The following is a 16,301-nucleotide window of genomic DNA, read 5'->3' as shown; positions in this document are numbered from 1 at the left end:
AAATAATAAGGTACCCCAGTGTTATTCTATGGGAGAGGTATGTAAAACTTAAAAGTACACGTCCCACTTTTTAAATATAATGTTTAGGGCCTACTCAAGGAATGGCTTATATCTTTTAAAGATAAAGCTTAGGCCTGGCAAAAGGTTTATTTTGCCAGCTCAAAATGACAGTTCAAAACTGCACAGCAGCTGCAATGGAAGGCCTGAGACATGTTTTAAAAGGGCTGCTTGGGTGGATGGCACAGTACGTGCTGCAGGCCCACTAGTAGCATTTATTTTATGGGCTATGTAGTACCACTACTAAGGACTGATAAGTAAAAAAGTAAATGTGTCAACTGGGTGTAAGGCAATTTTACCATGTTTAAAGGAGTGAGTAGCAGCACTTTAGCACTGGTTAGCACTGAGTCTTAAGACCAGAAAAAAATAATTCCAGTCAAACAGGAGGAGTGAAGTCAAAACGTTCGTTGAAAGACCACCCTGTGGCTGCATGGTCTAACATCCACATACTACAGTGACCTGCTTTTGAGGTCATCCCATTAGTTCTTGATTTCCCTCTGTGTTTTTCTGTATGTTGAAATTGTGGATACCTTTTATGCAATAGAAGACCACTGTGTATGGGCCTGATGTGCTCAGCATCCCCCTGAGACAGAAAACAAGAGTTCATAGTTTCCAATACTTTCTGGGAAAGTACATTCACTTCTTTTAACTAAAAGTTGTATTCCCATTGACCCTTTTCAGGCATAGGGTTTGCTTCTGGTGCCTTGGTTTCCTGACCTACTATTTCGATTCCTGGTAAATAAGCTATCTTATCTGGGCTCACTGGATTGTAGTAGTGAAGGAAGTCAGGTATGATGTGCATACATTTTTCATATTACCCACAATTGTTTTTAAAGCTTTTCAAATTATACCCAGCTTATTTTTAAGACACCTTATGAATTATATAACACAATCTTACAAGCTTTTGTGAATAGCAAAAAAAAAGTGTAACTTGAGAGTCAATTTAGACTAACGAGACTTGTTGTTCTTGATCTTGTACTATGTGAATTTATGAGTAAACCAGGCGTAGCACAAACGTAAGGCACACCTAGTGATATCCAAGATAGCAGTGGCAGTGCAGTGCCTACTTGGTGCTCAGGGGACTTGGGGAGTCCCAAAAGGCCTGCCACCCTCTTCTGCCTCCCTGTTGTAATCATGTGCCAAAGGTGGCAGTGGAGGAACACAAGAACTCCTGGTGTCCTCCATAGTGGCAATGAAGGTACTTCAAGGTGCCCGTTGTATTTTGGGTGGCCTAAGAGGATCTCCATGTTGTGTCTATCCTGCCTGGATGCTGGCCTTCACCTCAAGTCCATCCGCAGTCATAGCTCCCGTCGGTGAGCCCAGACCTTGGCTGTACCTCTGGGAAAAACAGCCAGTATATATTACCTCAGAGTTTGCAGAAGACCCTTGAACCCGGCATCTGCTAGCACACCAAAGCTCAGAGATTATGTATTGTCACTATCCTTATGTAAAGAGCTTTGATGGCCATTCAGGTCTTGTCCATGCTGTGCAACACTGCAAATGAACGAAAAACAAACAAATAAATGAATAAATAAACAATCATAAAAAAGTATTGGAGTACCAAGCCCATTGTGAGTCAGATACCTGTAGCAGGTATAAGAGCTACTAAATCAAGAAGCAGATTGAGATTTTTAAAAGGAAATGTATTAGAAAGGAAGGCTTCTGCTTCGCCAAAGATTTTTTATACATTGTCTGACTTTTTGACAGAGAAATGCACCATGACAACTAATAATACATGTTAAGCCACTTTAGTGTCGACTCTACATCTGAAGGTAAAAGGATTCTATTTTTACTAATTTTAATGTGAGACCAATCCAAATGACATTTTAATTGTACTTCTAAGTGAGCAACTTGATTTCTTCCAACCATTATTTTCAAACGGAATGATGTACATTTTTACTAGTTGTGTCTGTGCGTATGAAAGTGACCTGCAGGTTATAGCACATTATTATTTTTGAAGAACTTCTAAAGAAGAATTCTTACTTCATCCATAGTTAATTTTCTTGACTCTTGAAATTCTCTAATTTTAGCACCGAAAAAAGATAAGCTACAAGGAACTTTATTTTTATTCATTTTTTTATTTACGTTGGAGGCTTGTGCACTGACCTGCTTTACAGAAGGGGAATAATTTGGGTAGAGAGTTCGCATTAAAAATGTTGCCTAACTTGACCTTTATGATGAAACCAAAGACTCGGGATCTTTTCAGAACACAGTAAGTATAGCTTTTGAACAAAACAAAAGGACTGTGACACACGAGTTGGATATTTCGCAGAAATACTGATCAATTTGTATTCATGTAACCATGATATTGGAAATATGTATTTTAACAAAAATATAGAGAATTGTCACCCTTCCAACGTAGAAGGAATTTGCCAACGAGTAATGTGATTGAAGGGTGGCACAAACGTGTTAACTCAATATAATAGCTCGGGTAGTCTCATATCCAGAAATGTATACATCAGTGAAGACAAAATGCTCGCTTCGTGGTGGGGTTTGAGCCTTGTAGATAAAGATTTACACACATTTGAATAACATATAAAAATCTAGCAATAAAGTTTTCTTGCCCGAACTACAGTTGACTTCCAAGACAGAATTGCTAACAAGATAATCTTCAAATTGAGTACTTTATTTTTTGCCAATCTACCGTTTCTCTTTTGAGTTCTATGCACTGTTTGATTCTGTGGAGTAAAATAGATTAGGAAATTAACCTATCCACAGTATTTTATTAGTATCGCAGGATTATTTTTTTCTAGTATGTGTTTTTTAATAACATGTTTGTTAAACATCTTCATGATGGAAGAGTATAGGGTTTACAGTATTTGGCATGGCTTTATATTATTATACTTTATTCTGCGGTTACATATGGCATAATGTACACCAGAAATGATAAGGTTATTGCAAGCCACAAAGGAGTGATTTTAATGTACAATAGAGGGTATAGTGTTCCTTATAAACATATCTACTCTATTACTCTTCCCTGCTTAAACCTTTGGACCCAGATTCAAGCGGGCCTAGCTCCACTTTAGCGCCGCCTTAGTGTCATTTGTTTTACGTTAAGTTTGCCTTTTTCCCACGCCAAATTTACAAAGTGGCACAATGCATGCATTGCTCAGAGCAGGCGTTAAAAGGGATCATGCCATTGTTTTCAATGGACCGCTATACACCATTAGAACAAAAATGTTGGTACTAACCCTGAACAGTACATCAATAGCATCAAAAATTCTAATGCTATTGCCCCCATACCGCGCACCTATGGTGGCAGTAGGGGGGCACAAAGGGCCACAAGAAACGTGGCACTACATGTATTGTAGCGCCACTGTTCTTAAATCTGCGCTTGGTGTCTAGATTTGTTATTTCCTGTAATAAGCTATATCTTGCGCAAAGTAACCAGGTTGCCATAAACCTCTCCCTTTATCCTGTGTACTATTCAGTTCAGAAAAGCAGATCAAAAGGAAAATAGTTTAAGCAGTAGCTGCAATGATGATTTGTGACCTGACTTTCACCATGGATTTTGGCTCTGGCAATGGACATCATGGCATCACAACTCAACTGTAATAAACATGCATTTGAGCTGCTAATTTGTTTTCCTAGTACTGGTGACTATAGATGTTACAAATGTGCTAAGGAAATTAGAGGCAGGGTTTTTATACCGAGTTGGCAAACGTCCATGAATTTCAAATAAATACGTGCACAATGCTCTAGTTATTTTCTCAATAGTTAAAATATTTACTGAAGTTGAAAGTAATTTACATACATTTCTGTTAATTAGGAAGATGTGTTTAATTAGGATTAAAAAAACGTGTAAGGAACGGGATAATGTTTGAAAAGTCAGATGCAATATCAAGTGTGCAGGAAAAATAAATTAAAAGGCATATTCACAGGGGCCTTAACGGTGAATAATTTGCCTTGCAGAGGTTCAGGGTCTGGGAATAGTTTGGTGAGGGAACAGGCTCAACCAAGCTCCAGCCTGCACGTCATATAGGGCCAGATGTAGCAAGCTATTTGCATGTCGCAAACTGCGAAAATCGCAGTTTGCGCCATGCAAACGGCCTCACGCGATGCTCATTCCCAAATTGCAAGTCGGTACCGACTCGCAATTTGGGAATGCGACTCGCAAATAGGAAGGGGTGTTCCCTTCCTATTTGCGACTCGCATTGCAATTCAGAGTTGCTTTGTGACCGCGAATGAGGTCGCAAACCAACTCGCAGTTACCACCAGTGTCACACTGGTGGTAACTCCTTCGCAAAAGGGAGGGGGTCCCCATGGCACCCCTTCTCCTTTGTGAATGTCGACAAAAATATTTTTTCAGAGCAGGCAGTGGTCCTATGGACCACTGCCTACTCTGAATAAAACGAAACCAAATGGTTTCGGATTTTTTTCATTTTGCAACCTGTTTTCCTTTAACGAAAACGGGCTGCAAAATGAAGAAAAAAAAACTGCTTTATTTCAAAAGCAGTCACAGACATGGAGGTCTGCTGACTACAGAAGGCCACCATCCCTGTGAGTGCAGGGACTCGCTATGGGGTCGCAAAATGCGACCCACCTCATGAATATTGATGAGGTGGGTCTTTGCAACCCCATAGCGAGTCGCAGAAGGTGTCTGAGACACCATTCTGCATCTGTTTTTGCGACTTGCAAATTGCGAGTCGCTCAACTCGCAATTTGCAAGTCGCAAAAACGGATTTTGCTACATCTGGCCCATAGTGCGGTTTCTTCAATGTCTACAAACCTAGGCACATATTTTAAGTCCTTTAGGTAAATCTGCTTTTACTTTTTATGTCGTTCTAAGTCTGCATCTTTACATGAAGAAAAGACAACGAAGCGCATCCCGAATCACCTCATCTGTGTGAAATTGACTAACTTTAAACGATGCAAAGTAGAGCTGGTTCATCTCTCAGCACAATCTACCCAAACGAACTGAAGTCATGGGACATTTGCAAAGAACGGCACATCGTTATTTTGCAAACAGTCTCTCATGACCTGTGTGAGTGCTGAGGGATCTCTGTTGCAGGCAGCACAGCACGGGATTTTGGATGTAGGTGAGAGACAGGTTTCACAGGAGGTGTTCGGTTTCAAGTCAGTAGAACTGTGATGTAAACAGCTCAGAAACTGAAGTGTGTGCTTGTGCGCAGGTCATCACGTGGGCAAAGAGCTCTGTGTCATCTACCGTGCTGACAGATGTGTCCTGGCAGATAACACAGGAGGTGAGCGGCACACAGGCCACAGCAGTCAACTGTGGGATTCTCTGCAGTTTAAAAGTTCTATGAGAACTCAGCCCCACTCTAAAGGTCTTAAATTCGACAGACCCGGGCTCAAAGATGTGAGAGTGCATTCTTTGTGCTCTGCATACACACATGCAGCACCTGAAGAGCACTGTTTGAATAGCACCATAATCAAAAGAACAGCCTTGAACATGCTAAGACAAAATACACCAACTTTTGAAAATGTCAAAACTGTCCTGCCAAAAGAACAAAGGCCTGATTTAAGAAGAGTGGTGCTGCATCCAATGCAGCACCACTTTTCTTGCACCCCTTACCGCCCCCCTAACACCACTATGTGTGTGCCCTTTTTAACATATGGCGCACAATTGTGGTAGTTAGGGAACTAGCGGCAACATTTTTTACGCTATTTTGGCGCTTTGCAGGATTAGCTTAAAAAATGTTGCAGCTAATCCTGCAAACCTCATTGAGGCACATTATAGACAACGGTGTGCCTCCTTTTGATGCCTGCTCTGTGCAGCCATTAGAAATGCCGGAAAAAATGGTCCAAAGATTTTTTTTAGATTTCATTATGCCATTTTTTCGTCCTCCCAATGTGGGAATGCCCCCCTTGCATACATTGTGCCTGGTGGAGGCAAAATGTGGCGCAAGGGGTTACAAAGTGTACATCTAGCACAGCAATTTTGGCCTTGTTGGGCCACATTTGCGTAAAAAAATTATGCTAATATGAAGCAAGGAGGAGCTAGACCCTCTTAAATCAGGGCCTATATACATCGAAAAAACTATTGACCTCAGCTGAACTACGATTTGCAGGACGGATCAGTGAGGGGAATGTTACCACATCCCAAATCAGGTAATCTAAAAGTCATGAGTTCGAATCACAGCAAGACAGCCTTCCATTATTAAAAATCTACATATTAGTGCCATACATTTCATAATGGCCAAATCTGTTACTTGCAGTGCTTATAAATTTTCACCAGTGCGGAAAGAAAGCTCTATTAAAACAAATTATTAATAGGCTGAGATCTCTGATTCAGCACCATAAGCAAGCAAAAACAATGTTCCTGAGTTAATGTTTTGTGGATTCTTAGACATCTAATAAACATCTGTGGTCCTTCCTTTGGTGCATTTTTCATGTGTTTGCTCACATTTGTAGCAACAGGTTTTTCTCGATGTTTAATGAAATCAAATTTTCATTTTACCAGTAGAATTTCCCTTGCTTTTTTCCTGGTGTCAGACCACTTTCAGATGTCCACAGGTCAAGCAGGAGATACTGGGCCCAAACGGACGGGCCGAGGCCTTTTACTCCTTTTACTCCTAATATCACATGGCCTGACCTACTACGGGTCTTGAGTAACAGGCCCAAGTACTACCCCTTTCACCAAGGACTATCATTGGTCAATTAGTCAAAAGCTCCTAGAGGAGGACGTAGTTGTGAGGCATACACAGGTACAAAACTCAAAATAGTTTCCACAATATGGTGGTGGTCCTGTTGAATACTTGCTTTTATGAAAAAACTAGTATTTTAATATAAGGAGGGGCATAGCTTAGTCAGTGAGATTCACAGGGTGTGACTCTCAAATGTCCCAATTAAAGAAGCAGTGGGCCACAGGGTGGTGGGGTGAGAAGACCAAGGATTGGGATGGACTGTTCCCATGAAGAGCAACATTAAGTGGGCCTCTCTCTGAGTGGCACATTGAGCGAAATGCTATGGATTGGAATGCTACTCTAAGTGATTACCAGTAGCTAGACTATTTGCAAGCATTTGTCCCATCACCTTTTGGGTGTTTGATTGCCAGCAGTATGCCTGGAGACCTTAAACGGACAGAGCTTTCCACGCCTACTACTGCCAAAGTTTGTTAATTTAAAAAAGTAGTACATTTTCTAAATAATAATCACGTCTTGTAAGGTCAATGTGCTACCGTCAGCCTTGGCAGTATTCCGTGAGTCCCTCCATCCTCTTCTAGTGAGGCTGGTTATTCCACGTTCAGTATTGGAGCCATCACCTTGATGAATCCCATGCTAGTCCCTATGCGACAAAGTTTAAGTTTAGCCTAAAGAGACAACTTCACAACATTCCTCGCTAAGTGTGTTTAAGTCCCCAACACACCTGTCGGCCAAGACCATGCTCACCAGACCCAATAGCAGCTGACAAGTGTGGGAGGATCAGGGTGCATCCCTCCATGGTTCAGTCTTGCGTTGCTGAAGGTCTGTGACCTTTTGTGACTTTCGCCTTTCCACAATGATTTGTCAGGTCTCCTTCAGTTACTAGACTGGCCTTGATGTAATCAGACGTCCTCCTTTGTGGCTCCTCACAAACTGTAAGTGTTTCTCATGGCAGACTGGGCACAACGATTCAGGGTAACAGCCTGGCCTCTTCAAAGCCCCCCTCTTGGTTCGTGTGGTTGCAGATTTCCTCTGTGCAAGAACAATGGCCCTCACTTCAGAGGTCCCTTGCTGGCATATGGTGGGGACCAACTGGCTCTGCACATGACCCTTACTTCACAGTGCTCCTATCTGGCGCATGGATTGACACCTGGCTCTGTACACAGGTAATGGCGATAACATCACTGTGCCCCCCCCCCGGGACACTAGGGTGCCAACTGGTTCTGCACAAGGGAGATGGCCCTTACTTCACGGCGGCTCCCACCTGGTATATGGAGTTTGCCGACTTTGTCAGTGCAGTGGTCCTTGCTGGATACAGTGTCTCATACTTCAGCCACAAAGATCCACTCAGCCTCACTCTCTCTAAGCACTTTGCAACTGCTCACAGGGTTCACTAATCTTGGCAGACATGCTCTTGGTAAGTTAACCTGACTTCCTGGGTGATGGCCCATCACATAGTAGGGAGACCTAGGTCCCCAGTCCATCTAGAAGTCTTTGTAATCCTCCCTCCTGTTGAACAGCACTGTTGCATTGTTGCACTATGTGTGTGACACATGCTCCCACCTTCATAGTCAACTTCTTGGAAGTGCTCTCTCCTCTGCACTGCCCTTTGTCAAAGGGACAGTCTACCACATCTGGAATGGCTCCAATTCTGAGTGCTACACAACACTGGCCAAGAGAGTAACAAAGGATCACAGCTGGCTGTCAGCCTCCACTGAAACATGCCCCATAAAGATCCATATGCCAAAACATTCCTCCTTATCAAGATTTCCTTATCCACAGTGCCTATCTTTTTGCTCCCATCATCTCCCTGACAATGATCCAGGGGCCCATTGACCAGTAACAGATGACTGCACTTCCTTAAGAGTGTATTACCACCACAGCCTTCAGGAATATCACCAATTCATATCTCATCTATGGGAGCTGCAGACCTCACCTCTCCTAGCCTCTCCAGGGCCTGTGTTTTCAAAAGAGAACCCACAGGCCTCCCTTCATGTACCATACACAGGCACACACATCCCAGCAAGCACATGCAAATTTCACAAACTGCCCAGTGCTACACACACTACATGTAGGCCAAGAGTAAGTTAAGTGCACAGCCACAGAACCTTAGGCCCACTCCTGTGATACAAGTAAAAAGGCCTGTTCACATTGTTGATCACTATAAATCACAAAATGAGCATGCTTCCACAAATATGCCTGTGTAACTGAGCTCCAGGTAAGGAGAGTACCCTTCAATCACTCTGCATTGATTGACCAGTGACGACAGACAATGGGCATACAGGCAAAAGCTTTTCATGAAATTTCACAAAATATTATAGTTGTTTTCGGTCTTCCCTATATGTATTCTTCTGTGTCTCCCACGTATAGGTCGATTTCAGCCCCAGTGACGCTATCCTATGGATCCCAGCATTCATATATTATTTCACCCCCCATCCCCACTCGATCTCAGCCCCTGGACCCATTCTAAACATTTTTGGGGAGGGAGGGGGGGCTTGCAGCCCTCTCTCCAAGGCCGATCTCAGCTCTGGGGACCATATCACTTGGAACCAGGCTATGTCATCTGGGTGCCCCCCAGTACACCCAGTCAAAATGGTTAGTGACCGCGGGGGGCCTGAAGGCTCACGCAGTCCCAGCTGACTCCCCACCTCCTGTGGGAGCTAACATTGCTGTCACAGAGAGGGAGCTGCTAAATATACAGCTCCCTTTCTGTGAGAGCAGTAGTTTCCTCTGTTTCCCTGCCTGTCCCTACCCTGGACCCTTTTCTTTTTTTAAATCTTTTTTTCTAGAACTTGTCTGAGGCTGAGTTCTAACATGGCTGCCAACACTGCCCTGTTGAAGTGCTGGTAGCCAATCAGATCTCCGCATGAGATTGAGACGGTTCGCGGAGCCTTCTCTTCCCTATATATACAAGTTTGTTTTTTCTTTAATTTTTCAAAAATAACTGAACTGATTCAAACCATATAAATTTGGCCATATTTGGTGTGATTCCATCCAGTTATTCGGATGCTATTCCTTTGCAAAATCCCTATGGAAAAATGCATGGGGTAAAAGTGTTTTGGGACCCCACTTTTTGTTGGTCCCCACTTGACGGATTGCTCTGAAACTTTTCCCTACAGGTACCCTCAAATCAACGAAGGATCCACCTCCCTAAATATCTATCTTTTTATTTCTTTAATAATTCCCAAACTGCTGAACAGATTTACACAAATTTATAAAACAAGATCTTTCTAGATCAAGATCTAGCTTCCTGGCAAATTTGGTGTAAATCCATTCAGTGGGTCGGGCTGTAGTCGTGTTCTCAAAATGCAAAATCCCCATAAATATTGCATGGGGAAAAAGCGTTTTTGGACTCCCCATTTTTATCGCCCCCCCGCTTGACAGATCACCACAACACTTTTCATTCAGAACTAAGAAAAGAAAAGCACTTTTTTGGAAACTTTTCAGAAGATTTAGCAAACGGCACCAAAGTTATTACCAACACAAAAAATGCTTTGTCTATGGGAAACATTGGTCCTAACTATAACTACCTACTGACTATCGTTAGTAGGTAATATATATAAATATGTATATGTTTATATATGTGTATATATATATATATATATATATATATAGAGATATACATATATATATATATATATATATATATATATATATATATATATACATATTATATTACCTATAAGGAATTATGAGGGGACCATCACTCCCTGGGGCAAAAATGCTTTTCAAATGTGGGGGAGGCCCGATGGCCTCTCCCACAACCCTGGGGACCACCACCTCCTCGGGGCTATGCCTACGGTGGAGGGGGGACCACCCAGCCCCCCTCGAGAAGCCATTAATGACCCTGGGGACCGCCACTACCCAGGGCCGGCTCCAGCTATGTCCTGGGGGTCCCACCCCAAGGACATAGCTGTTTGCTGTGGCTTGGCTGCTGCTTTGAAGTTGCAAACAAGACACAGCAAACACTACACATTTTGACAGTGGGATCTGTAAAGCAGGTCACGCTGTCAAAAAGTGGGCTTGGCTGCAGCTTTTAAGTTGCAGACAAGTCACAGCAAACACTCCACTTTTTACAGTGGGATCTGTAAAGCAGGTCCCACTGTCAAAAAGTGGAGTTTTCATCTCTGTTCCCAGCACACAGGTATGCGTGCATAGAACAGCGTTGGAAGATTTGCTTCAGCATGCAAGGAGCTGCTATTAAAGCAGCTCCTTGCTTGCTGAAGCAATGGCACAGAGGGGGTGGCCTTAAGGCTTCCTCTGAGGTGCCAGATAGACCATAAAGTGCTAGTTATGCATAAAAAAAATATATAGATAGCCTACAAAGGGCTACAAAAAAAGCAACAAAAAAAAAATTTATAGCTCAATGTGAAGGTCAGAGACCTGCATATTGAGCCTTGAGGATTCGGGTCCATGCACACTCATTTCCCTCCTTTTTAATTAACTACAAATGTTTAATGCTCATACTGAAATATGATCTTACTCTTTTTAAATGAAAAATATATTTTTCTGTTCAATTTGTCCAGAAATACCTCATTCTCAGTATATCATAAATCGAAGCCTAAAAAACTGTCTATCTCTTTGCCTGCCCCTCCCTTTCTCTCTCTCTCTCTCGCTCTCTTTCATTCTTTCTCCCATTCACACACCCACTCACTCACTTACCCACACACCGACAAACTCAGACACTTATGCAACCACTCACAGACCCACTCAGACCCTTGTGCACTCACTCACAGCCCTAGTCAGACCCTCACAAATCCACTCAAACTCTCACACAGCCTGTCACAGACCCACTGACACCCTCATGCAGCCACTTACAGACATGTGCACACACTGATGCACCCACTAAAACACTAATGTGCACACTCTCACACCCAGATAGATACTCTCATAGCCGCTGTCACCCTCTGACACACCCTCTCACACCTATTCTCACACCTGAAGAGGCTGCGGCCAACTCTTGCTGTCCATGCCCAAAGGGCCAGGCACAGCATGGGGCTGAGCGGTTAGGGGGTTGGCTGCAGGGTCTGGTTGCAGGCCAGGTCTTGCAGGAAACCTTTATTGCACATGAGTGAAGGCCATGCATGGTGCAAGGTTAGATGCTTATAGAGGGTTGGCCTCAGGGCCCTGTGTGGCAGTGGTTGGATTATCGTATAGTAATGACAATTACTATATGTTAAAAAAACATAGATATTCACTGAAAAAAAAAAAACGATACAGGGACGTTATAGTTAGGAAATAGAATTTAAAAAACACATCGAAATTAACTTAAAAACAAAGGTTAGAAGGATGTTATAGTTAGGCTCACATTTAAAATGTACAAAACCACAGAAATTCACAAGTTGGAGTTACTTCAAGTAAGTATAAATTATGCCCTATGGTAACTGTAACTTGCACCCACACCATGCACTGCTAATTAACCCACAAATTACAACACTCATGACATCTTTGATAACATTATTGATAATATTAATGTAATAGTTGCAGTCAATTTTTTGATGAAAAAACTGTGCATTAGGGCATGAGTTATAGTAACTTGTGGTAATTATAACTATAACTGTTGAATTTTATATGGTTTTGTACTTTAAAATGTGACCTTAACTATAGCACCCCTATAACCTTAGTTTTTTAAGTGAATTTCTATTATACATATATATATAAATCGCAAGGATTATTTGTTACCAACAAGAAAAACAGAGAGGATCACAAAATTCCTTAGTTGTAATTCGGATTTTGCAATTTATGTTACTCTGTGCCCATGTGGATTACAATATGTAGGAAGTACCATTTTTCCCTTAAAAAACGGATTTTGGAACATTGGCGGGCTATCAAGAATAATGATCCCCCCCAACCTTTAGCCTTACACTGCAATGTAAATCATGCAGGTTTGAGCGATAGGATGTCATTTTTTGGAATAGACAGGGTACTTCCCACACCGTGAGGTGGGGACAGAGAAAAAAGACTCAGGAAACTAGAATCCGAATACATCATTCGCCTCAATAGTCGCCATCCTTGGGGTCTTAATAAGGATGAGGAACTTTTTGTTCACATTGGCTGATATCCACCATAAATTTGCATGAAATATATTATAACCAGATGTAGAAAATAATGAGGGATGAATGTCATGTAAAAAATATACATTTAAATATAATATATATATAATTTTTTTCTTTGGGGCCCGTAAAAGCTGCAAACTTCGTACTTGTATAGCACACTACTCACCCGTTAGGGTCTCAAGGCGCTGTATGCATACCGTTGTCGAACCCCTCCTGGCTTTTCCCTGTGAGGTGCCCACTCCTGGGCAAGCCCCAAGGTGAAGCCAGGCATCCCAGCACTGTTGGGGACATTGTGGAGATTAAGCAAACTATTACCCAGAGTTGCACAATGAATTAGATTAGGCACCAATGCGAGAATTATCAGGTCTGAGGAAATTGAGCCCAAGTCCTGCCGAGGCAGGAATTGAACCCTGGTCCCAGACCAGATTTCTGCATCAGGGTCTGTTGCTCTAACCATTGAGCCACACTAGAATTGTAGAAGTGTAATATATAATTTTATGTTTACTAGGGTAATGGATGAATAATTGCTTGATGATATCAATGCTGATAAGGATCGTTAAGTGGCCCATTTGTTTGTACACAATGATAATTTAACGCTGTAGGCGTATTAGTGATTAACCATGTGGGGAAGTAACATTGTTAGTTATGTGTGTTTAGAAGTGCAAATTGGTTTCATGAAATTGTCATAGTATTTCTTTCATGTTGATGCACTAGGTTATAAAGGTTGAGGGGAGGGGAGATCATTATAATGACTTTGGCTGTTGACAAAGACCGTTATGGTCGAAACGCGTCCAGGCTTGATAAGCCTTGTAGAATGGCTTTGTAAATAAATCTCATCATTATCCAGCAATTGTTGGGAGTGCCGTGTTTCTACAATTTAAATTTATATATATAAATATAAATAAATAGATATATAGATAGATAGATAGATAGATAGATAGATAGATAGATAGATAGATAGATAGATAGATAGATAGATAGATAGATAGATAGATAGATATAAATATAGATAGATATATAAAATCTACTGACAGTCGCCAATAGGTAGTTCTAGTTAGGACCTAGTTTCTATAGGAGAAGTGTTTTATTGTTTTAGCAGTTGTTTTGCCAATAACTTTTGTGCCTTACGACAAATCTTCACAAATTTTCCAAACTAGTATGACAGTCAGTTCAACTGGTGTGTTGAAAGTTTCGGGGTGATTCGTCAAGCAAGGGCTGAGAAAAATGGGGACTCAAAACACTTTTTCCCTATGCAGTTTCCATTGGGATTTTTAGACCCAACTACAGCCCGAATTGTTGGACCTAATTACACCACATTTGGCAAAAAGGTAGCTTGGGGTCCCAAAAGCAACCTTTTTGTGATTTGTTGTAAATCTGTTCAGTAGTTTTTGAGATATTAAAGGAAAAAGAAATTTGTATATCTGGTTGGAGCTTAAGTACAGATCTCATGATGAGTCCTGACTGACAGTCAGTACTTCAACCAGGAAGTGCTAGTAGCCATCTTGGGACCAATATACATGGTGGCACCCCATTGAAATGCATTGTAGTGGATGGCAGGTTTTGAGGGTCACAAAAAGCAGACCATATAAAGGGTGAGAACAGATTTTAGTTCCAGTATAAATCATTTGTTGATGGTACCATACTAATTTAAGGAATTTTGGTGTGTTTTAAGGTGATTTTAACCTGTGAAGAAGCCTTCTGCTGGGATTTCATGAACCATGTTTGAGAGAAAACAGTTTTTGCCTGATTTTCCCATAGAGGTTTTGGAAGGTGCTCCAGAAGCTGAAATGAGAGCATATTTACTGTAAAGTTACACTATCTTTCACAGCCATATGAGAATGAAGTCTGACATTCCATGGCAGGACCAGACTCTCAAATATGCATTAACTTTCTTTATTCTAATTCACGGCAGCGAAATTTAAAAACTACAAATCCCATGAATACTCTCCCTAAGGAGTGGGGGTCACTTCTCAACTATGCCTTTCCCCCTTCATTATGTTGTCCAGGGTTGCGACCCAGGTCAGCAGACAACAAGCGGAACTTATTCTGGTGACTCCGGCTTATAGGTCGCAATCATGGTTCCTGCTTCTTCTGGTAATGTCTTGCTCCTGTCCAGTACAGATCCCGAACTTCCCATCCATTCTGCAAGGTCATGCAGCGGAGATTCACCAGATAATTCGGGATGACACTCTTCACCTGATGCCATTGAACAGGCACGGGCTGCAGGTTTCCATAAACGATAGAGATCTTCTTAGACTACCTGGTGTAGTTGGGGTTTGGAATGGGAGATTGATCCCGTGGGGGCCAACATTGCTTTTGTATTAAATTGTCTAGCTCAATTAGCAGGAAGAGGTAAGGCTTATTTAACGGTTAGTTCATTTAGGTATGCAATTTCTGCGGGGCATTTGCCGGTGACAGGGAAACTGGTGAGGTCCCACCCTTTGCTATGCTCACTTATGAAGGGCATTAGGTTTACAAATCCTCCCCAACCTAAATATACTCTCACTTGGGATGTGATCAAAGTTTCAAACCTTTTCACAAAAATGGCCAGATAATGTGGAGCTTTCAAGGAAACAATTTGCCAAATTGACCATGTTATTGTGTCTTATTTCTTTTAAGAGGGTTTTGGACGTCAGAATCTGAATGGAATATCATTTTCAGCGTAGGGTGTGTCTTTGCATTATTTCCAGGAGAACTGAATCAAATATCAGTTTGGTATTTTATCTACAATTTCCAGACAGACCCAGGTTGTGCGTGGTAAGATGTTTGAGAGAATATGAGAGTCAGCCAACACATGATCCATTCAGTCCAATCACCGTGTTCACAACAGTATACCCCGAATTACATTCCCTTCCTTTCCTCTTTCTTTGCTGCTCACAGCAGCTTCAGTTAAGTGCTCTGATCCTTATGAGGATCTTATTATTGTGTTCATTCATCCATTTGTTGTGTTACTAAATAGGAAGTGATGAAGGTGTTTAGTGAATGTGCTTGCAAACTTGCAGGCCCCCTTGTCGGTGGGCGCGTGTCGGTAAAGCTGGTGTGAACTGGTGTCATCCGGCGGTGCAGCATCACCGGGGTGCGGCGCAGTGCTTTGCACGACGTCCTTGAGCAAGTTCTTCATCCATGAGGGCAAAGCAAGGAGAAAGCGTGCGAATAGCCCCGAGCCCAATCTCTCCCGATCTTTCGGAGTTAGATTGACAGGGTCTGATAAAATGCAGCGGCCATTTTAGTGTCACGGAGCATCTGTCTTTCAAACCATGTCAGTCCGGACACCATTTGATAGGTTTGACAGTCAGTTCCTTCCTCTAGCTTAGGGGTTTTTCCTATTAAGTCAGGGATTTGGAGTCCATTGTCACAGGGCGTAGTTAGGCTATAAACATCTGTTTTTTTATAGAGTCACTGGTGGCTTAATTCTTTAGGACTCAGCCCCTCTAGTTTAATGTTGCAGGTTTTAATCCAGTTGTGCCTTGGGTCATTGGAGTGTCCAACAGTCATTTCCTTTTTACCGCTGCTTCCACATTGTTAGTTACGAGTCATGGTGGAGGACCATGCTTACCTGGGTCAGGAGGAGATTTGGGAGGGC

The sequence above is a fragment of the Pleurodeles waltl genome, chromosome 3_1 (genome assembly GCF_031143425.1).
Source record: "Pleurodeles waltl isolate 20211129_DDA chromosome 3_1, aPleWal1.hap1.20221129, whole genome shotgun sequence".
Lineage (NCBI taxonomy): Eukaryota > Metazoa > Chordata > Amphibia > Caudata > Salamandridae > Pleurodeles > Pleurodeles waltl.
This window is presented reverse-complemented; position numbering follows the sequence as displayed.